The sequence below is a fragment of the Gopherus evgoodei genome, chromosome 4, assembly GCF_007399415.2.
Source record: "Gopherus evgoodei ecotype Sinaloan lineage chromosome 4, rGopEvg1_v1.p, whole genome shotgun sequence".
Taxonomy (NCBI): domain Eukaryota; kingdom Metazoa; phylum Chordata; order Testudines; family Testudinidae; genus Gopherus; species Gopherus evgoodei.
The window spans coordinates 128,441,248-128,463,312 of NC_044325.1; the positions used below are offsets into that span (position 1 = coordinate 128,441,248).

Below are 22,065 nucleotides of genomic sequence, written 5' to 3' on the forward strand. Positions count from 1 at the left end.
CATATCCATAGCTCTGGCCTTGGTAACTCTGGTTGTAGAAATGGGACTGTTTAATAACACAGAAGCAAAGAGTGGGACAGATTAAACCCCAGTGTATGTATGTGTTACACTGGGAATGGCTTTGACTGACCCAGAGCTTTTAATTGTTTGTTATGCATCTCGGTGAGCACAGCTGTTTCCAGTTGCTTCAGCAATCTGGTCCCCCAGGTCACCAAGAACAGTATAAAACCTCCTGAATTCTCCAGAGTGGCAGCTACTCTTGATGGGGGAAGCAAAGACACATCTCTCTCTGTCTTCTGCAGGTACATGCTGTTGTACTGAATCACACTCGCATACAAATTCAGACACTATGGTCATCAGCAGGGATTGAACCAAGACCTTTGGAACCAAAAGCACCATTCTCTTGTGCTAAAGGAAAAAAAACCCTCACATTTGGGAATAAGTAGCAGTTTACAAGCTTGGGGAGGGGATAGTACATTATATTATGACGCCAGGATTTCATGCAAACTAATGCAAAGCCCATATTCATGTCTGAACAGCTTAATTATCACACTAAATAACTAAGCTTTACCCAGAACTGAAATGCAAGAGCACAGAGCTCACCTTGTATGAATTGGGAAGAGCTCAGATCGACACTAACTCTCACCCCTTGTTTTCAGACTGACATTCTCATGCAGAAATCAAAAGTCACTATTTGCTGCTGTGCTTAGAGACCAGCAATGCCCATGTTTGGGGCATAACTAACCCATTGGTCTTATATTTATGCTGTGCGTATATTTTAGAAGACAACTGGAGTAACCAGCTCTGAACATCTGGCTCTGTGCATTAAAGCCTTTCCCTGATTCAGCAGCGGTGCCTACTAAGAAACTAACCCCCATCATTCCTTAGCTTCCTTTCATTACAGGGAAGGGCTAGAATTCCTGAGCCACCTACCCGCCCACATCATTGGAGCTCCCTGATCTCAGTGCTGAGAAGATGGAAAAGGGAAATCACTAACGGCGACTGAGTTCATTCCCTCAGGATTGACAGATCGTCAAGAGCTGCAGGTCCACCTCTTTGTGCTGTTCCTAGTGATCAATCATCTCTTCTGTGATTTTCCACTGGTATTGTTGCTCTCCTGCTCCAACACACGTCAATGAGATTGCAGTGTTTGCCTTGATTGGCTGCGTTGTTGTAAGCAGCATTATGAACATTCTCCTCTCCTACACCTATATCATTGTCACCATCCTGCGGATCCACTCTGCCGAGGGCAGGCACAAGACTTCTCCACCTGCACCTCCCACCTGACAGCCAACCTGTTCCACAGTTCCCTCCTGTTCATGTATTTCTGACCCGCCACCAGTTACTCCCTAGACACTGACAAAATAGCCTCTGTGTTCTACACCATGGTGATCCCCATGCTGAACCCCCTGATCTACAGCCTGAGGAACAAGGAGGTGAAGGATGCCTTATGGAAAGTGATGAATAAGCCTGGTTACTCAATACTGAGTTACTGATGGGGATGGAGAAGCAGGAGAATTCAGTTCTCACTTCACTGCAATCTCATTCTTCATCATGCATGTTATCACTGTGAATTATTTGTATTATTTTTTTCTTTTGTGTTCCAACAATGTCTGATGGCCCCAGCAATGTTCAAGAAGATTGTGATGCTTTCTTGGGGAGTTCAGGACTGTGAGTCACCCTGTCTCCCCCGTGTGTCAGTGAGCAAGGGACTTGCAGGAGCTAAACTGAGTGTCAGCTCCCTGATGCTCCAGTTCATTAGTCCCTCTCCCAAACAATCTCCTCCAAAGCTCTGCCAGCTTTTACTTTGCCTTGCAGGAAATCACAGTTTCACTGCAATCCCGAAAGCTCCTTGAAATGTGTTCCCCTGCGGTATCCGGCTCCCGTCACTGGGTTCTCACAGAAATTACTGAGTCCACTGTCTCCAGAGAGGCACTATACACACCAGCCTGCTAGATCAGTTGAGGCATCACACTTTAATATATTACTCTGAGAGGGATTTACAGTAAAACCAGGAATACTTTTACTAAAAAAGAACAGAAATTTAAGCAAAGATAATATAAACAGAAAATAATTACAAATGAAGCAAGTATGACACATTTTCTAATGGTGAAAACTCAACAGCCTTAATCCTTGTCTGAGACAGTTTCTCACTTAAAGGTACCTCTCAGCAGCACCAACTCACATGGCTGGGGATCCACTGAAGGTGCTGACCTCTTTGTCCCTTCAGTGACGAAGCACAAAATGTCTTTTTCCCCATCTTCTTATACTCAGTATAACTTTGAAATGTATTTTTGTACCCCCAAAGCTCCTCTGGTGTGCAGGTGCCATGCTGTCTATGCTGGTTTTCTCACCCTTTTGTTAATGGGCTTTTCCAGTTGACTTCAGCTGCAAATATAATTCTCATTGGCTTACCCTGTGCCATTTACATTCAAGACCTAGGCAGATATGGCAAGTTGTCCTGAAGTGGCTCAAAAGTATGAGTACTAACTTCAGAGCAGACTGTTAAGAACCAGGGCACAAACCCCAAATTGGTTGTGAGTTCTATTTCATCTGCATGAGTAAATTACTCAGGCACTGTTACAGCCTTAACTTGGAGACACTGACAGTCCCCTTAGGTACTTTGATCATCTTGCCGCCAGGTAAGGTTACCTTTGTGATAGATGGTCCCTTACACCAAAGATCACAGCAATATTCATGTTATTTCCAGTCCTAAAGGACCACTCACCAACCCCAGGTCAGTTGCACCTTAGATCTCTCACTGAAGGCAATGCTTGTAGCCAGTCATGTAATGAATTATCTAAAGATTCATTAACTAGGAAAAAAAATGAGTTATTTATAAAGTTAAAGCAGGTAAACATATACACACAAATGAGTCACAGTCAAGTTTCAAAAGGTAATAGAAGCTTCTATAATAAGCAAGCTCGATGTGTCTTTCAAGGGGCTAACCCAGAACAAACTCTGGGGATCCTATATTGGGGGCTTGTCTACACTGGCACTTTACAGCACTGCAACTTTCTCTCTAAGGGGTGTGAAAAACACTCACTTTAGTGCTGCAAGTTTCAGCACTGTAAAGTGCCAGCGTAGACATTGCACCAGTTTAGTAATCTTTGCTGCTTAGAGTCCAAGCAGAAGAAAAGATACAGTTCCGCTTTGTTAGGGCTTTTTATTCCTTCCCTGTTTCTGCTGTGAGTTGCAAATCGAATTGTTGGGAGCAATTCACTTGCACATTTCCTCTTCAGGGACTGAGGAGGGAGCAGTCAATGAAGTCATTTGTCCTCCAATGTTTCACAATGATTTGTTGATGAGCCTCCTTTGTTGGACAGAGGATAACGTCTCTTGTTGGAAACTAGTATCTCACAGTAGTTAATGCTTCTCTCCGGTCTGGTGGTTTATGGTTACAAACAAACACTTAAATATTACATTATAACATGGGATATAGATACTATAAATGAGATTAATGCATACAGCAACTTACAAACATTCTTATAATTCTAATACCGATTTTAACAATACTAATGCACAGAAGAGCCAGACTGCTTCAAGTTATGTATTTGTCAGCATTCAGCTTTGGCACAAGCTGGCATGTGGTCAGCCGGCATCACAAAGGGAAACCAACATTTCTTTGGGACAAATTTGTTTACCAGCCCTGCCTGGTTTCATGGTATGAGCATATTATTAGTACATACCTATAGCCTTTTCATTGTTACATCACACAATGATCATGAAGACCAGCATGATATAAGTTTTAATTTGATACCTTACACAACGTTCTTTATAGAAAAATACCATCACAGCAACGCATTAGGTGTAGTGAGTTTGTCAGGTCGGACAGGAGTTGCTTTACATGACATTGAACTCTGCCAGTGGGTACTGAGGGGCTGTTAGGGTCAGAGTGGTACCTATTGCACATGTGTGAAGATCCAAATATGTGATGTGCTTTGCAGACAGTCAGTTGTCTGTGTTGGGAGAGAAATGGGGCACCTAATCCATCACCCTCTCCTTTGCCACGGATACTATCATAAAAAACCAACCTTCCACACAAGCTCTCTCATGGAAAGACTTTACAAATACAAACTTTGCCTCTGTACAAAGGAAAAAGGACACTAAACTATCTAAACTGCTACATACCACAATGAGCCACAACAGTAGTTCCCTTAACCCACCCAACAATATTGTTAGTCTTTCCAGCTGTACTCTTAGCCCAGCAGAAGAGTCTGTCCCATCTTGGGGCCTTTCCTTTTGTCCCTCCAGACCCACAAACATAATACAGTTTTGTGGTGACCTATAATCCTACTTTCGACATCTTCGACTCAAAGAATATTTGCAACATACCTCTGAACAGCATACTAACCCACAGAATCCTCCCTACCAGCATTACAAAAAAACCCGATTCTGCATGGACTCCTCTGGATGGAGGAAACAACAGACTGGATTTCTACATAAATTGCTTCCGTCAACGTGCAAAGGCTGAAATTGTGGAAAAGCAACATCACTTGCCCCATAACCTCAGGCATGCTGAACACAATGCCATCTACAGTCTCAGGAACAACTCTGACATCATAATCAAAAAGGCTGACAAAGGAGGTGCTATCATCATGAATATGACCAAGAGGCTGCTAGATAGCTCTCTAACACCACATTCTACAGGCCATTATCCTCTAATCCCACTGAGGATTACCTAAAGAAACTACACCGTCTGCTAAAAAACTACCTGACAAAGCACAGAAACAAATCTGTACAGACAAATGTCTAGAATCAGGGGTATTCTATTTGCTACCCACGATCCATAAACCTGGAAATCCTGGATGCCCCATCATCTCAGGCATTGGCACCCTAACATCAGGATTGTCTGGCTATGTGGACTCTCTCCTCAGGCCCTACACTACCAGCACTCCCAGCTATCTTCGAGACACCACTGGCTTCCTGAGGAAACTACAATCCATCGGTGATCTTCCAGAAAACACCATCCTGGCCACTATGGATGTAAAAGCCCTCTACACCAATATTCCACACAAAAATGGGCTACAAGCTACCAGGAACAGTATCCTCCCCCCCCCCAATAATGTCACAGCTAACCTGGTGACTTTGTCCTCTTCACCCACAACTATTTCACATTTGGGACAATATATACCTTCAAGTCAGTGGCACTGCTATGGGTCCCCGCATGGCCCCACAGTATACCAACATTTTTATGGCTGACATAGAGCAATGCTTCCTTAGCTCTCGTCCCCTAACACCTCTACTCTGCTTACTGCTACATTGATGACATCTTCATCATCTGGACCCATGGAAAAGAAGCCCTTGAGGAATTCCACCATGATTTCAATAATTTCCATCCCATCATCAACCTCAGCCTAGACACAAGGGGTCCATTTCCTGAATACTACTGTGCTAATAAGCGACGGTCACATAAATACCACCCTATACCAGAAACCTACTGACCGCTATACTTACCTACATGCCTCCAGCTTCCATCAAGGACATATCACACGATCCATTGTCTACAGCCAAGCTCTCAGATACAACCACATTTGCTCCAGACAGGGACAAGCACCTACAAGATCTCTATCAAGCATTCTTAAAACTACAATACCCACCTGCTGAAGTGAAAAAACAGATTGGCAGAGCCAGATGAATGCCCAGAAGTCACCTCCTACAAGACAGGCCCAACAAAGAAAACAGAACACCACTAGCTGTCACCTTCAGCCCCCAACTAAAACCTCTGCAGCGCATCAAAGATCTACAACCTATCCTGAAAGATGATTCCTCACTCTCACAGATCTTGGGAGACTGACCTGTCCTCACTTACAGGCAACCCCCCACCCTGAAGCAAATACTCACCAGCAACCACACACCACTGAACAAAAACACTGACCCAGGAACCTATCCTTGCAACAAAGCCCGATGCCAGCTCTGTCCACATATCTATTCAAGTGACATCATCATAGGACCTAACCACATCAGCCATGCCATCAGGGGCTCATTCACCTGCACATCTACCAATGTGATATATGCCATCATGTGCCAGCAATGCCCCTCTGCCAGGTACATTGGCCAAACCGGACAGTCTCTATGCAAAAGAATAAATGGACACAAATCTGACATCAGGAATCATAATATTCAAAAACCAGTAGGAGAACACTTTAACCTGCCTGGTCACTCAATAACAGACCTGATGGTGGTAATTTTGCAACAGAAAAGCTTCAAAAACAGACTCCAAGGAGAAACTACTGAACTCTAATTGATATGCAAACTAGTTACAATCAGCTTAGGCTTGAATAGAGACTGGGAATGGCTGAGCCATTACAAACATTGAATCTATCTCCCCATGTAAGTATTCTCACACTTCTTATCAAACTGTCTGTACTGGACTATGCTGATTATCACTTCAAAAGTTTTTTCCTTTTACTTAATTGGCCTCTCAGAGTTGGTAAGGCAACTCCCACCTTTTCATGCTCTCTGTATGTGTATATATATCTCCTCAATATATGTTCCATTCTATGCATCCAAAGATGTGGGCTGTAGCCCACGAAAGCTTATGCTCAAATAAATTTGTTAGTCTCTAAGGTGCCACAAGTACTCTTGTTCTTTTTGCGGATACAGACTAACACAGCTGCTACTCTGAAAGATAATCTGGAGTACTCCTACATGTCCTACACGTTTTACATTCCACCTATTGGGGCTAGGACATTCTGAAACCAGAAATGACTGAGAAGATGTCAACTCCAGCTGCAAACAATGAGTACATTTCAGCAGTATCTAACTTTCTGTTCCTTTGATTCCAAACTTGTTGCTAAGGCTGGCTGAAAATTTTGATTGAGAATTTTTTTGATGGAAAATTGGATTTTCAATTCAACTATTTTTTTTCCATGAAAAGTATCTCTTTTCCATGGAAATTATCAGCTTTCCATAACCCCCCCCAACTCCCCTCCTCCCCAAACCATGGCTGTGGGATTCTTATAATGTTCCATGGCAATTCAGCAAGAGGGGAGACCATCATGCATCATAGGGGATGTAGCCCAGCCGGGAGCCTGGCTCATAGAAGAGAATGCTGGTAATGTATTATCTGAGGCACCCCTGCTGTATTTCCAATCAAAATTTTAAGTTTTCAGCCAAAAGCTTTCAGTTTCAACAAACAACCAAACAAACCCATTGCTGATCAGCTCTACTCAGTACTCAGCTTGCACTGAAAACAGCATGATGAAATATTCCCCTAACCCTGTACTCTGTAACTCTGATAGAAATTGCATCATTTAATAAACACAGTAAGAAAGAGTAGTCCAAATTAATCCCCAGGGCATGAGTTACACTAAGGGTAGCTTTGGTTCACTGACCACATTAATTAGGCGCTGTGTTTCTCCGAGCTCAGGTATTCCCAGATGGTTCAGGGATCATGTCCCATAGATCACAAATCTCAGTATAAGATATTATAATATTATAAAATATAAACTATTCCCGAATTCTCCAAACTGGCAGCTTCTGTCAGTGGGGAAGCGCCACCACATCTCTCTCTCTCTCTCTCTCTCTCTTCTCTGCAGGTACATGCTATTGTCCTGAATCACAGCCACATACACATACAGACACCATGGCGATCAGCAGGTATTGCATTTAAGACCCTTAGCACCAAAAGCCCCAGCTCCAGCTTCAGTTAAAGGAAAGGCCTGTTTGGATGGAAAAAAAATAGGCAATTACATAGTCACTGGAGTGCATTCCATTATGTCTCTGGGTTTTCATACAGACTAAAGTAAATGCCATTTTCAGATGCCAAAAATCTTAATTAGCAAGTAAATAAGCATTACCCCAAATGGACATGCTGAGCCACAGAGCTCACCTTGTCCAAAGAGGGTAGAAATATTGACACTTGTTTACTCTCACCCCTTCTGGAGCTAAGATTTTCACCCTGATTCTCTCATGCCAGAGTCACAAGTCACTGCTGCTCAGATTAGTGAACAGGAGTGTTCATATGTGGGGTATGTTTAACCTGCTTGTCATTGTATTTGTACAGTGTGTGCATTTTATCTAACTGGGATGGCTAGTTCTGAACATTTGGCTCTGTGGACTAAGCTCTTTCCTGATTGGGTACTGGTGTCCATTAGGACACTAATCTTTATTTTTCTTCATTTACTTCATTACAGAGAAGGGAAAGGTTGCCCGAGCCATCCGCCTGCCCACATCTCTGTAGCTACCTAATCTCTGTTCAGAGGAGATGGAAGAGGTAAATCACTCAGCTGCAACTGAGTTCATTCTCTCAGGACTGACAGATCGTCCAGGGATATAAGGTGGATAGAAAGCTGGCTAGATTGTTGGGCTCAATGGGTAGTGATCAATGGCTCCATGTCTAGTTGCCAGCCAGTATCAAGCAGAGTGCCCCAAGAGTCAGTCCTGGGGCCGATTTTGTTCAACTTCTTTATTAATGGTCTGGATGATGGGATGGTGTAACAGGTTGGGACTCACCACCTAGCGCCTCCTGCTGGTAACTCTGGGAATTAGCTCTGTCCAGTGGAGCGCCCTCTCCTGGTGGTGTCCTGTCCATCGTTCTGCCCTCTGTTGCTGTCTCTGGACCCGCATTGCTCCCTGCTTGGCAGCGTCCTCTTCAAGGCCACTGCCCTCCTGCAGTGTCCCTTAGTCCATCTGCACCCCCTTCTGGGGGTCAGTGATCAGCAGTCCTACACTCCAGCCACCATGTCCAACCGCCTTCTGAGTCCAATCCCTCTTGTCAGGGATCTGGCATAGTCTAATGGCCACTCCCTATGGCCAATGGCTGGATGTACTGCAAAGAGTGAAGGGAGGGACCCAGGCCTGCTCTCTACTCTGGGTCCCAGCCCACGGACCCTCTGGCAGCAGCCTCGCTGTCCTACTTCTCTCCCCTCTTCTGTCTGCTTCTCTGGGCTGCTTCCCCAATGGCCCCTTGCACCAGTTAGGCTCTTCCTTTCAGGGCCTGCAGCCTGGCAGGCTACAGGCTCAAGCTCCTTAGCCTCCCCGAGCCTGGCCAGCACTGCGCCATTCACAGTGCTAGTCTCCACCCTTGGAGACTGACCTTCCCCTGCCAAAGGCCTGGGACAGACTGACTGCTCCTGCTCTCGGCAGCCTTTATATACGTCTGAGCCTGGCCCTGATTGGCTGTCTCCAAACTGGGCCCTGATTGGCTTCCCATAAGCCCTTTTCTGATTGGCTCCCTGTCTGAGCAGGTGCCCTGGGCTGCCACAGCCCACTCTCACAGGGAGTGGGGCAGTCTGCCCCACTGCAGACGGATTGCACCCTCAGCAAGTTGGTGGATAACACTAAGCTGGGGGGGGGGTTGATACCCTGGAGGGTAGGGATAGGGTCCAGAGTGACCTAGACAAATTGGAGGATTGGGCTGAGTTTGCTGCAGGGCGTTCCCCTCCTCTGCCCCCTACAGGGCAGACAGATTGAGGAACCAAAAATAAAAACAACTGCTGTGCCACCCTAGGATTGGGTGGAATGTTGCTCCGTAGAATCTGCTACCCCAAGCACAAGCTTACTCGGCTGGTGCCTGGAGCTGGCCCCGCTCCAGATAACAGGGAGAACTACAGAGAACCAGCTGGGATGCAGATTGCTTTTTAGTTCATCTCTAGAAATCATTCACTTTACACCTGCAATCATACAGTGAAACCAAGTCTGATACAAAGAAGGGGCAAATGGGTTAGCTATTCTGTTACCTCTTTGGCACAGTGACACTGGCTTTCCTTGCCCATCAAGGACTAGATCACCAACTGACGTAAATCATTGACTTCAGTGCAGCTTTGCTGACCTAGGCCAGCTAAGGATTCCACTCAATGTATGTTGTTACTAAAACACATATGCACCAGCAGACTCTTCAAGCTGTTCAAGGACATGACAATTCAGCACATGAAATTGCATTGCAATGAACTAGAACATGAAATGTCCTGTGAGTAGCTCAGTATTGCTTTAAACAGACTCAGGAGGAGGCTTGCAATTTATTCATTGCTTTCCTCAGAGTGCCCTTCACCTCCTTGTTCTTCAGGCTGTGGATCAGGGGGCTCAGCATAGGGATCACCAGGGTGTAAAACACTGAGGTCATTTTGTCTGTTTCCATGTCATAGCTGGAGGTGGGTCATAAACACAAGCATTGTACGGAATCATTTTAGTTTCGGCTAAGAAGTTCAGCAGTATCTTAGGGGAGATTGTCCAGGAATAGCAAAAATCACAGAAAGGCAAGTTACTCAGGAAAAAATACATTGGGGTGTGGAGTTGGGTCTCAATCCTAATTAACAAGATCATCCCCAGATTCCCCACTATGGCCATACAATAGATCACTAGGAACAGCACAAAGAGAGAAAAGTTAAGCAGTATGGAATGTGAAAATATATAAATGAATCAGTTGAACAAGTCCCAAAAAGGGGAAACACTAGAACAGAAACAGAAGGACCAGACCAGGAGATCAGAGGAGTCAATAGCCATCATGGAAGGTGGAAAAACTTCCCAGTGCCCCAGAATGTGGTAATTTGGGCCCCCGACCAATTGTGTCTTGTCTGCCATAAATATATGTTCAGACAATATACGTGACCATAATTCTGCCTGAAATTGTATAAATAAAGGAGAAAATTAAGAAAGCCTAAATGGGTGGACTTGTGATTCAGTTTCCCAATGTAACCACCAGCACAGTTGTCTGATAAAATGCACACACAGAATAAATATAATAACAGTCAGGTTAATGAAGGTCCACACATGGGCAACGCTGGTCACTAAGCTGAGCCCGTAAACAGTGACTTGAGTCACTTTTAGCAGAATTTCAGGTTGAAAAACATCGTTCCTTAACTCAACAAGAGATGAGAGTGAAGTGATGTCTCCAGATGGATTGATCTCTTCATCATGGCATGTCAGTTTGGGCTAAAGCTTTCTTACTTAGGTACTGTGACAATTAAGCTTGTTTAGAATTGAAAATAGCAGTTACTTTAGTTTGTATGGAATCCCAGAATCACAATGGAATGCACTAACCTCTTTTGAATATGAAAAATACCATTTTCTCCAGCCTGACGGATTGTGCCTTTAGTTCAAGGAGTAAGGACTCCGGCTTTTGGTGCTGAAGGTCTTAGGCCTGGTCTACACTAAGCAGTTAAACCAATTTTAACAGCGTTAAATCGATTTAAAGCTGTACTCGTCCACACTACAATGCACTTTATATCGATTTAAAGGGCTCTTTAAATCAATTTCTGTATTCCTCCCCAACGAGAGGAGTAACACTAAAATCGATATTAACGTATCAGTTTAGGGTTAGTGTGGCCGCAAATCAACGTTATTGGCCTCCGGGCGATATCCCACAGTGCACCACTGTGACCGCTCTGGACAGCAATCTGAACTCAGAGGCACTGGCCAGGTATACAGGAAAAGCCCTGCAAACTTTTGAATTGCATTTCCTGTTTGGCCAGCGTGGAGCTCTCATCAGCACAGGTGACCACGCAGAGCTCATAAGCACAGGTAACAATGCAGTCTCCTGAGAACAGAAAAAGAGCACCAGCATGGACCACACGAGAGGTACTGGATCTAATCGCTATATGGGGAGAGGATTCAGTGCTAACAGAACTCCTTTCCAAAAGACGAAATGAAAAAATATTTGAAAAAATTTCCAAGGCTATGATGGGAAAAGGCCACACCAGGGACTCAGTGCAGTGCAGAGTGAAAGTTAAGGAGCTCAGACAAGCATACCAGAAAACCAAAGCAACAAACGGAAGATCCGGGTCAGGGCCGAAAACATGCCGCTTCTACACTGAGAGGGATGCAATTTTAGGAGGCTGCGCCACCACTACCGCCCCCCTTGTCCATGGATTCCGAAGTGGGGGTTATAATCTGAACCATGGCTGAGGATTCAGCAGAGGGGGAAGATGAGGAGGAGGAGGAGGAAGAGGAGGACGACTTTGCTGTGAGCACACAGCACTCCGTTAGCCCCAACAGCCAGGAGCTTTTTGTGACCCAGACGGAATTACCCTCCCAGCCCTCCCAAGCCACTAGCCCAGACAGTGAAGCCATGGAAGCGACCTCTGGTGAGTGTACCTTTGTAAATATAAAACATGGTTTAAAAGCAAGCTTTTTTTAATGATTGATTTGCCATGAGGGCTTGGGATGCATTCGCAGCCAGTAAAGTTATGGGAAAAGTTTGTTAACATGTCTGGGGATGGAGCGGAAATCCTCCAGGGACATCTCCATGAAGCGCTCCTGGACGTACTCCAAAAGCCTTTGCAGAAGGTTTCTTGGCAAGGCAGCCTTGTTCCGTTCACCATGGTAGGACACTTTACCACGCCATGCATGTAGCAAGTAATCGAGTATCACTGCATGACAAAGCATAGCTGTGTATGGTCCTGGTGATTGCAGGCATTCAGGAAACATCCGTTCTTTATCTCGCTCTGTTATCGTCAGCAGAGTGATATCGTTCATGGTAACCTGGTTGAAATTCAGGAATTTAATTAAGGGGACAGAGATGGCCTTTTTCCTGCAAGGGTGTTTGCCTGTTGCTTACAAGAAATCCTTTCTTGCACGTAGCCAAGCAGGGGGAGGGGAGGAAGGATAGCGCTGAGCTTTCTCGCGTTTGGCCAGCAGGAATCTTCCCAGCTACCAGCCACGCGGTGCGGGGGAAGGGGAGTGATTAACAGTGATCTTCCATGTTACCAGCCATGCGGTGGGGGGAGGGGTAAAGCAATCCTAGAGAATTGGATTGGGGAGGGGTGGGGTTGGCATCTGCTGCTGCTTGTTAACAGGAAAGAAGCATCAGAGGGCACTGTGTATATGAAGGCTGGAGAAGCTGAAAGACAGTGACTTATCATGGATGCATGCCTGCTGAATTGTGATGCCCGGACCTGTGTCTGTGAGATCTGTAACACCAGAGCTGCAGGCACTCAATATTAAAAGATGCAAAATGCGACCTTGTAGGGAAATCACATGTGCTGTGTAAGGTGAATAGTGTTGTTCACTGTGAAAGAGTATAACCATTGTTCTGTAAAATGTATCTTTTTAAATACTTCTCTCCCTTTTTTTCCTCCCTCATGCAGCTGCACAGTTTTCAAGCCTCCCTATTCCATTCCGAAGGCTAGCTCAGATAAGGTGGAGGAAGAAGAGTATGCGAGATGAAATGTTCGCTGAAATCGTGGAAGTAACCCGCAATGAAAGAGCTCATCTGAAGGAGTGGAAGGATGTGGTTGCAAAGTACAGGAAAGATGCCAGTGAACGTGAGGATAGGAGAGACGCTTGAGATGAGAGGTGTAGACAGGAAGATCAGCGGTGGCGGGATGCAACGCTAGAGCTGCTGCGTGATGAAACTGATATCCTCCAACGTCTGGTGGATCTTCAGGAAGAGCAGTGGGGTCACAGAGTGCCGCTGCAGCCCCTGTGTCACCACCCTCAGTACTCACCATGTTCCATATCTTCCTCACCCAGATGTGTAAGAACGCGTGGGGGAAGGCTTTGTGCACCCGCCCACTCCACCCCCGTGGACAGTCCAACCAAAAAGCTGTCATTACATTGAAATGTGCTTAATGGCCTTTTCCTTCCCTCCTATCCTCCTCCCAAACCACACCCGGGATACCTTGTTAATTCTCTGCCTCTTTTTATAATTACTTTTTAATAAAGAATACATGTTTTTTAAACTATAGTGATTTTATTTCCTTAAGCAAGCTGTAATCGAAGGGGGAGGGTGGGCTGCTTACAGGGAATGACTTTTAATAAAGAATACATGCTTTTTAAATGATAGTGACTTTATTTCCTTAAGCAAGCTGTAATAGAAGGGGGAGGGTGGGTTGTTTACAGGGAAGGAGTCAATAAAGGGGAGGGGGTTCATGAAGGGGAAACAAACACAGCAGTCACACCGTACCCTGGCCCATGATGAAACTCGTTTTCAAGGCTTCTCTGATGCACACCACTTCCTGGTGAGCTCTTCTAATCGCCCTGGTTTCTGGCTGCGCGTAATCAGCGGCCAGGTGATTTGCCTCAGCCTCCCACCCCGCCATAAAGGTCTCCCCCTTACTCTCACAGAGATTGTGGAGCACACAGCAAGCAGCAATAACAAAGGGGACATTGGTTTGGCTGAGGTCTGAGCGAGTGAGTAATGTGCGCCAGCGAGCCTTTAAACAGCCAAATGCTCATTCTACCACCATCCTGCACTTGCTCAGCCTGTAGTTGAACAGCTCCTGACCACTGTCCAGGCTGTCTGCGTATGAATTCATGAGCCATGGCATCAAGGGGTAGGCTGGGTCACCCAGGATAATGACAGGCATTTCAACATCCCCAACTGTTATTTTCTGGTCTGTGAAGTAAGTCCCTTGCTGCAGCCATTTAAACAGAGTAGTGCTTCTGAAGACGCGAGCGTCATGAACCCTTCCTGGCCATTCCACTTATATGTTGGTGAAACGTCCCTTGTGATCCACCAGTGCTTGCAGCACCATTGAAAAGTACCCCTTGCGATTTATGTATTGGGTGCCCTGGTGCTCCGGTGCCAAGCTAGGGATATGGGTTCCATCTATTCCCTCCCCACACTTAGGGAATTCCATTGCAGCAAAGCCATCCACTATGACCTGCATGTTTCCCAGAGTCGCAACCTTTCGTAGCAGCAGCTTATGATTGCTTTGGCTACTTGCAACACAACAGCCCCCACAGTAGATTTTCCCACTCCAAATTGATTCAGACTGACCGGTAGCTGTCTGGCGTTGCAAGCTTCCACAGGGCTATTGCCACTCGCTTCTCCACTGTGAGGGCTGCTCTCATCTTGGTATTATGACGGTTCAGGGCAGGGAAAATCAAGTCACAAAGTTCAAAGAAAGTGCTCTTACGCATGCGAAAGTTTTGCAGCCACTGCGAATCGTCCCACACCTGCAACACTATGCGGTCCCACCAGTCTGTGCTTGTTTCCCGGGCCCAAAATCGGCGTTCAATGGGTAGAACCTCCCCCATTACCAGCAGGAGCTCCAAAGCACAGGGGCCCGCGGTAGGGAGAATTCAGTTTCCATGTCCTCATCACTCTCGTCGCCACGCTGCTGTAGCTGCCTCCTCCTCTCCTGCCTTTGCAGTTCATGGTTCACCATAGACAGCACAAGAGTGCGTGAGGTGTTTACAATGTCCACGATTGCACTATTGATCTGAGCAGGGTCCATGCTTGCTGTGCTATGGCGTTTGCTCAGTTCACCCAGGAAAAAAGGCGTGAAATATTTGTCTGCTGCTTTGACGAAGGGAGGGGTGAGGCTGTACCCAGAACCACCTGCGACAATGATTTTTGCCCCATCAGGCACTGGGATCTCAACCCAGAATTCCAAGGGGCAGGGGAGACTGCGGAAACTATGGGATAGCTACGGAATAGGTACCCACAGTGCAATGCTCCGGAAATCGATGCTAACCTCAGACCATGGACGCACACTGCTGAATTAATGTACCTAGTGTGGCCGCGTGCAATCGACTTTATAATATCTGTTTTATAAAACTGGTTTATGTTAATTCAAAATTATCCCGTAGTGTAGACATAGCCTAACTGTGTGGAAAGATAATGATGTCAAACCCAGGAGTGATGAAAACATGCCTGTCCTGGTTGGTGCAGGAGTGTTTATTTTTATGACAGAGCAGATCTTTCCAAAACATCTGACTCTCCATGATGTACTTGAAGCTAAGCAATTAGAGAGCATCTCTGAGCTGGGAATTAATTATAACAACCACTGTGAAGTATTCTCAGATCAGAAGGTGCTGAGCTGTCACTCCCCCAGAAATCTGATTCTTTTAAGGTGTCTCAAGCCAGGCAATCATAAAGTGAGGCACACTTTTCTCAGCCCTGCACATCTTCCCACCAAAGTTGAGCTTTTGTTAACAATATTTTTTCCTGGGAAATGTTGTTTTCAGTGAAATTTTTAGTTTAGAAAAACTGAAATGTAAACATTTTATATTTTTTTCTCTTTTCTCCCCTCTTTTTTCCTATCTCCTCTCTATTTTTAATTTTTGCCATGGGATACAAAGGAATTAATGTAATCTGTAGCCTCATATGATTTTTTTGTTTGTTTCCATTTTCCTTTAATATTTTTTATCATGTTCTCTTTCCACATGCTGTAGCTTTTCAATCTTCTCCAATTTTGCAAGTTATTGAATGGCAAAAAAGAACAAGTTTTGAAAGTCACATAATGGCTGAGTTACAAGTTACCTTTTTCTGCTCTAGGTATGTTTACACAGGAACAAAAAAAACATGACTAGCCAGTGTCAGGGTCTCAGGATCTGTTGCTGAAAAATTTCTGTGTAGATGCTTGGGCTTGGGCTTTGGCTGGATGGTCTCAGGGCTTGGGCTCACCCGAGCCCGCATATTTACGAAGCAATTTTTAGCCCAGCTGACCAAACTACGCAAGCCCAAGTCTGCTGACCCAGGCCATCCATGTCCATACAGTGGGCTTTTATCTCCGTGTAGCAGTGCCTCCTGTTACTTTCAAAAGTTGAGGAAATTATGAAAAATGACAGAACGGAATAAGGAAAAAAATACACTGGAAAATGTGGGGGAAAACCCCCAGCAACAAACAAACCACCTGGAGATTACTCATTTTGATCTAAGTCCTTTTCAGAGTCACTGTTTTCCAGGATAATAAAATAATAACACCTAGCCCTTACACAGCGCTTTTCTTCAGCAGCTCTCAAAGCAAAGGAGGTCAGTATATTTATCACTGCTGTACAGATGGAGAAACTGAGGCACAGACAGGCAAAGTGTGTCATCAAAAGTCATTCAGCAGCTTAGTGGTAGAACCAGAAAGAAAGCCTATGTCTTCTGAGTGCCAGTCCATCATTCTATCCCTCTTCCTGTAAGTATCATACCATACTGTAAGTATGACCTTACATTCAGCTGTATTGAAACACATTTGATTGATGCCAGATTACCACAACTTCCTGATCCCTCTGTACAAGTGACCTCCCCTCTATCATTATTTAGCACATCACCAGTCCTGGAGTCATCAGCAAACATTGCCAGAAATTATTTTATGGTTTTTTCCAGATCATTGAAGTAAGGATACTCCAAAGATACTCAAGTAAAGATACTTTTGACAGTTAAACCAAGAACAGATCCCTGCAGAACCCATTAGAAACACTACAGCACACTGGAAATTCTATGATTCTCCATTGATAATTTCCAGATTTCAAGTATATTATGTCAGCACAGATACCTTCATCAACCAAATTTAAAATCTCTCCAAATATCAAAATCAGTCCTGGTGGCTTTCCCCTCCTACTTCAAACTATTTTGTCACTAGGAACAGCGTTTATCCTTTAGAGGAAAGATAAGGTCTTATCCTGAAAGTCTGGGGACTACATTGTATTTTTTGTCAACATGGATTTGCTCAATTATTTCAATATTGTGATCAAAGAACTAGCAGCATCTTTTGCAAATCTTCAGCTCCTTCAAGAAAGTATCTTCCACCGTAGAATCCTTCTCAGTGCAACCTTCACGTCCTTGTTCCTCAGGCTGTAAATCAAGGGGTTCAGAATGGGGATCACCACTGTGTAGAACACAGAGGCCCACTTTTCCTCGTCCATTGACTAGCTGGAACTAGGCCTCAGATACATGAAGACTGTGGTTCCATAGAAGATGGTAACCGCCATCAGGTGGGAAGCACAAGTGGAGAATGCTTTGAGTTTCCCTTCTCCAGAGTGGATCTTCAGAATGGTGGAAACAATGAAACTATAGGAAACAAGAATTTACAGTGACATGAATATGCCCAGAAACATAGCACATATAGAGAGCACCATTGCACTGATGTGAGTGTTGGAGCAGAAGAGCACTAGAAGTGGGGGGATGCCACAGAAGAAATGATTGATGACATTGGAGCTGCAGAAGGATAATCTAAATGTAGAAATTGTTTGTATCATAGCATTCACAAAGCCAACAAGATAAGAGCTGACCACCAGCTGGGCACGCAAGCTCGGGGATATGAGGCCCATGTAAAGCAGTGGCTTACAAATGGCCACATAATGGTCATATGCCATCATGGCTAGCAGGAGGCACTCTGTGCTTCTGGAGAGGACAAATAAAAACATCTGTGCAGCACTGCCGGGGTAGGAAATGTGGTTTTTCTCTGCTAAGAAATTCACCAGCATTTTAGCAGTGATGGCTGAGGAACAACTCAAATCTAGAAAAGACAAGTGGCTGAGGAAAAAGTACATGGGAGTGTGGAGTCGGGGGTTGACCTTGATTAACACAATCATCCCAAGATTCCCCACCAGGATAACAAGATACTTTGCTAAAAATACCGCAAAGCACAGAGCCTTCATCTGTGGACTGTCTGTTAACCCTGAGAGGATGAACTCAGTCACCATGGTGTGATTTTCCTTCTTCATGGCCAGAGCACACGTGCATGACCTGCTGATATAAAGGAGGAATCAGATGAGTAAAACCAAACTGAAAGGCAAATTCATAAGAAACACACAATTGGCTACCCTTGGATTACCACATTTCGGCAGCAGAATACCTTTTGCAACCACTGCTTCCAGTCCTCCTGCTCCCTGGTTTCCTTAATATTTTGCTCCCTATTGCCCTCCCCACTGCTTCCCTCTGACCCTATCTCTTCCAGATCCCCAGGAATCCTGCTTCATGACACCCCACTGCTATCAACCTATTGCCTCTAGCCCTACCAGTTCCCTCCCTCTCTTGGAGCACCTGCTCTCTAAACCCTCTCTGCTCTTCCAGCCACTGTCTCAAACCTTGGGACCCCCATAGCATCTGTTCCCCAAATCCATCCTTCTCCTCCTTCCACTGTTCTCAGCTCCTCTCCCCTGCCCTGCTGGGTGACCTGATCAGCTCTCCCCATAATATCCTTCCCCTTCTTCACAGTGCCCCTGCTACTAATTCCAATGTATAATTACTAATTTAATAAGTTTGCACAGGAAAATGAATATTATAAGCATATGTCAGGAAACAGAAAAATATTTTAGCACTGATGTTGTCATTTACATTTTCAATGGATAATGTGTGTGTTGTTCTTGTGATGTACTGCAATAAGAGTTGTTTTAAGAAAAAAGAATTAATGGCTGCTGTGTGTATATTAGTATACCCCTTCTGCCCAGGTGCTATATCTAGGGGTTCCTCTTAATTTAAAAAAATAGAACTGGCTCTAGCCCCTATCCAGAAATCTGGTAGAACTAGCTACCACCCATGGCACTTCAAAGAGGCCTTACTTCTTCATGGAGTCTATGTAGAACAAAAGAAAACTTTTATGAAAAGGGAGATGAAATGCAGCATTAATTTGGGAACCATTACTTTGCAAACCATAAGTAAATATACAACCCACTGTACCTTGAGCAGTAGTCCCTTGCCTCATTGGTGTGAAAACCTGGCAGGCTAATGTCCACTCCCCTTTCCCTCCACTCCACCCCTCTCACAGTTGACCAAAGTCAGCCAAGTCCCAGAATTCAGGGGCATGTTCATGTGGGTTCACCTCCCACCCCTGAGGTAGGGGCCGAGCAATGCCTTTGCTCTAGCCACTGCTCAACCACTGCTTTTAGCCATGGCCACTGCCTCTCACTGCAATGCTGTCTTCTGAGAGTCCACCACTCAGCCCAGTTTTTAGTGATTTCACTGAGTAGTGGGGAACCTCACTGCTGCTATGTCTTCTACATTACCTTTCGTTGCACAACTATTCCCATACCAAGTCTAAAGTTCAGCCCCCTAGACCTGCTCATCAGTGACCTAGGCTTGAGTGATCACTGAACAAAAACAAGAACTCTCACCTGAGTCTGATAATCTCCACCTTTAAACACTGGAGGAGAAGAATCAAATGGTATCTAGTACTCTTTAATGAGAGCCCTCACCAACAAATAAGAACATAGATCTTCACCCTCTCTGATTTTTACTTAGATTTAGCATGATGATGACTCCCTGCTTAGCTAGCGATGTTTAATTTAGGGTGACCTCCCTTTTTGGGGTATTGTGAGTAAAGATCTGCCACCCTTCACTCTTACACTAAGAATAATAACATGAAATTAACCCTGCGTTCAAGAGTAAAGTGAATTTTAACCCAAAACAGCTAAAATTGATCCTTTTGGCAAAGCAGGTCTGCCTGCTGATCACCTAGTCAGAGTAGATGTGTCTTCACAATTATGGTGTGCCTCTGAGGTCTTCTATCCTAGTTCATCCTTGGATGTCAGGGGAGAACTCCTTCTGACCTGGCTTACAATTTCAATGTCTGTTTATTGTGCTACTTTTTAATTTTTTGTTAAAAAAAATCACATTCCAGGTAGATACATAATCATAGAGTCAAGGCTGCTCCTCATTAAAACAAGCATGTGCCTTGTAGAATAATAGCTCTTTAGCTTCACTAAGTAGATATTGTAGCAAGCTGGTCATAATTCATCTCTCTAACAGATGTCAGTATCTTGCCTGAGTGCTCCACAGAACCAGGCATCTCATAGTTCTGCATTTAAATAATCCCCCTTCCTCAATTTTGTTGATATTCTCTATCTGTAGTCTGGTTTCTTTAAATACCCCTTCATTTTTTAAAAATTGCAATCTCTTTGCTTTGAAACAATTCTAGAATATGCTCACTTTATTCAGTACTCAGCAAAGTAAACTAAAGAAACAAAGCTAAATTTACCTCTGGTGGGTAATCCACTGAACATAAAGCATTTATATCATGGATGAATTTTTCCAAGGATGTTACTCACAATTTGTAGGTGTGTAGTTTCCAGTCTGGAGAGTGAAAGCAATTGGCTACCCTGAAATGTGAAAATAAATGAAAGAGACTTTTCATTCTCCATGCTAATAACCCTGATTTTCCCCTTTTTCTGGTGTCTTCACTGGACTGGGAATTCTTTTGTGTTGTCTAGCTCTGCAGCTTAATTTGGATTTGTCTTTAACCCAAGATGCTGATAAAAACAAGACTGTCCTGGCTGATTAGTGTTTATGTTTATTAAGGAGCAGGTCTTTGGAACAAGATCCATGGAGGTGTCCCTTTTCCCCAGAGCACCTGATCCTCCAGGAGGATCTTTGGGGTGAGATGAGAATTGCACCAGTGGCTGTGAAATAATCTCAGACTGATTTGGTGACATTCTTGGAAGGCCAAAATTGTTAAAATTATTTTGCACGTCTTGATTTTTTGGTTTCCCAACTTGAAACACCTCCAAGGGGCCTGAATGTGAGAAAGTGTTGAGCTGTCACCCTTGGGAAATCAGCATCCTTTAACGAAAATTGAGTTGGGCAATAAAAAAATGGAGACATCCAGAATAACTATTAGGTGTTGAAAATAATGACCTGTTTGAAACTATTTGTTGGTCTCTGCGAAATGAATATAGTCTCAAGCCATATTCCGTGGAACAGGTATCTACACCACAATTTTCCTCTAGATGGCAGCAGAGATGCCAAAGAGTGACTGGGTCAAGACCCTAGAGGTGGTTCCTCCAGATAAAAGAACAGCAGTGGGAGCACTTTGTGTTCTGATGCCAGATTCAGAGTATTTATTATTTAATGCTATGCTGGATTTTCCTTTCCTCACATGGACTTTTTCTTCCAGTGGAAGTTTCTAGTTGTTGATGATGCCATTCACCAGTTGCTCTTTCACTCTTCGTTGGTCTTGTTTTCTAAAGCTTGTGATTTGTGTCTGAGGCTACGTCTTCACTACCCGCCGTATTGGCGGGTTACAATCAATTGCCCGGAGATCGATATATCACATCTCATCTAGACGCCATATATCGATCCCCAAACTCGCTTATATCGATTCCGTAACTCCACCAACCCGAACGGAGTTGCGGAATCGACAGGGGGAGCCATGGACATCGATCCCGAGCCTTGAGGATGGTGAGTAATTCGATCTTAGATAATTCGATCTTAGATACTTAGATATTCACGTAGCTGAAGTTGCGTATCTAAGATCGATTTTCCCCCGTAGTGTAGACCAGCCCACACACACATCTCTGCTTTATACTCAAGAGCAATGAGGCACTGAGGAATAGGGCTTGTCTATGTGAGAAAACCACACCAGTTTAACTAAAGGCATAATTTTAAACCTATTTAGTTAGACTTTGGGTGGAATTTTTTATTTTGGGTTAAGAGAGGCTTACTGACGTTGACTAGGAATCTGATCCAGT

The 22,065-nt window shown here is 44.5% G+C and overlaps 1 pseudogene; it reads right to left on the reverse strand.

Annotated features, from left to right (window-relative positions):
* Positions 1-253: 253 nt before the first annotated feature.
* Positions 254-18,324, reverse strand: LOC115651254 (annotated as a pseudogene).
* Between the last annotated feature and the right edge of the window lie 3,741 nt (positions 18,325-22,065).